Raw genomic sequence first — 2,394 nt, 5'->3', positions numbered from 1 at the left:
CATTTTGGTTCCTAGGATTTGGCTCAGGTTGGCTAGGTAACCTACCATGTTCTCGTTCACTAATGGTCGAAGCCAGCTGACTTACTTGCATTTCCAGACGGGCTATAGCTTGGGTGTTATTATTTATGAGTTGACCCGTGGTTTGCATAAAGCTGGTATGTGTCTTCATCATGGCTTCTAGGCTTTTCTCTAAAGAGGTAATTTTCTTGTCATTATCATGGAAGCCTGGCGGGTTGTTCATTACTGGGTTGGACCTTAGATTTTGCTGATTGAAATTTGGATTGCCTACATTAGGATTCTGGGACCATGAGAAATTCGGGTGATTCCTCCAACCTGGGTTATATGTGGGTGCATAAGGATTGTTCAATGGTCCTTGATAGGTGGCATTCACCTGTGCACACTCATTCGAGTAGGAACATTCTTCTAAGACATGGTTTGGTGCATTGCACCCTTTACACATGGGTGCAGATATTTGATTTACATTGGCTGATCTCTGTAATTCTAAGGCTTCCAATCTACGTGTTAAGGTTGCAATCTTGGCCTCTGATGCTAGGGTTGGTTGAATTTGATGCATTCCTCCTCTTGAAGGTGTAGCTTTATCAGGTTCCCTAGTTGTTTCCCACTGTAAATTTTTCTCGGCTAGGTCTTCTAAGAATTGCCAAGCTTCAGTAGTTTCTTTGTCCATAAATTGGCCTTGGCACATGGACTCTAGCATGGTTCTTGAGTTTGAATCTAACCCCTCATAGATGATCTGGCATAGTCTCTAAGTTTCTATTCCATGGTGTGGGCATTGGGTCAAAAGATTCTTGAAACGATCAAAGTACTTCCAAAATGATTCACCAGCTAGTTGGTAAAATTGATTTATTTCATTCCTAATCCTAGCTGTTTTATGATGGGGGAAATACTTTTTTTAAAAATGTTCTCACAAAGCCCTCCCAAGTAGTGACAGAATAGTTTGGCAGACTATAAAGCCACTTCTTAGCATTGTCCTTAAGGGCAAAGTTGATTAATCTAAGTTTGACCTCATCCTCTGTTAATTGCAGTTTCATGGTTGCACATACCTCCTCAAATTCTCTAATAAATATATAAGCATCTTCTAATCCTGTGAATTTTGGAAGCATATTTATGATTTGAGGTTTGATTTCAAAATTGTTAGCTGTGGGTTGTGGCAACCTGATACAAGATGGTTGGATGGAGCCAACTGGATAACACAAATCCTTAAGGGTCATGGGTTGGATTGGTTCAGCCATTGGAACAACAGGAATTGACTCAATTCTAACTAGACGACCCGACACTCTTCTCCACACACGAGGTGTACGGTTCTCGATGTTTATACAATATTTTTTTTTTTTTTTTTTTTTTATAAAATTTTTATGTATAAGGAAAAGAAAGAAAAGAGAAAAAGTTCTAAAGAGAAGATCTTAAGGAGTCCTAAATCTAAAGAAAAGTAACCAAATTAATTTAAATTTTAAATTTTTTTTTTTTTTCAAACAAGTGAATCAATAAATTAAACTCAATCTATCCTAGGGTTAACCTAAATCTAGACAGCTCCTAACTGTTCCAAGATGACCCTTCAAACCTTCCAAGTGGAGATTGATCAACTAGTTAGCCAGGTAAGTATAAGAGGTGGGAGGTTCACTCATCGTTGCCTTTCTAGACACCAAACGAGTTGGCCAGGCCAGCAATTGAACCAATTTAACAAACCACCCTCAGGGACTTGCCTAGACACCAACTAATCAAATAACTCAAACTTGGTAGAACTCTTAGGGTTCCTTGTCCTATTGAGCTCGAATTCCTTAAGGTTGACGTCTAATTGATTTTAAGATTAAAAGTCTAGGTAATGCAATATGATGGAGATGGTTTTTGGGCTAAGGAAGGGTAATGAAATCCCCACCTTATCTTGTTAATGGGTTGATGCCCTTAGATTAATTATGAAAATGCAAATACAAATAAACAAGATGACCAAGAATGTAAAAGATTTTAATTTAGAATTTTTTTTTTTTATTTTGATATTTTACTTCACGATTATGAAATGTCTTTTGTTTTGTTTTATATATTTTTTTTTTTGTGATTAAGTAAATTCAAATGATTAGGTCTAAAAGCAAAAGTAATTAACTAAAAATAATAAAAGAGAAATTAGAAGCGTACCTGAGTTTTCCAGCAATCACCAACTAAATATAGAAACCTAAAGAAAAAAAAAAGAGAGTTATAACGCACGAAGAACAAATATTTGAAAATAATTTAAAACGCCAGATCCCCGGCAACGGCGCCAAAAACTTGATGTTCAAATCTTAAAATTTGTAAATAAAACCGCAAGCGCACGGTGTGCAGAGTAGCACGACCAGCGAGTACGGGTCGATCCCACAGAGACTTGGTTTTTAAAATGATTTTCAA

The 2,394-nt window shown here is 36.8% G+C and overlaps 1 non-coding gene across 1 annotated transcript; it reads left to right on the top strand.

The window, feature by feature from the left end:
- Positions 1-773: 773 nt before the first annotated feature.
- On the top strand, positions 774-880 carry LOC140858253 (small nucleolar RNA R71). Its single transcript, XR_012141820.1, has one exon. It is a non-coding gene; the product is annotated as a small nucleolar RNA R71 (small nucleolar RNA).
- The last annotated feature ends 1,514 nt before the right edge of the window (positions 881-2,394 follow it).

This window comes from Elaeis guineensis, chromosome 5, assembly GCF_000442705.2.
Source record: "Elaeis guineensis isolate ETL-2024a chromosome 5, EG11, whole genome shotgun sequence".
Lineage (NCBI taxonomy): Eukaryota > Viridiplantae > Streptophyta > Magnoliopsida > Arecales > Arecaceae > Elaeis > Elaeis guineensis.
The sequence above is the reverse complement of the archived record's forward strand: the minus strand, read 5'-3'. Positions and strand labels throughout refer to the sequence as shown.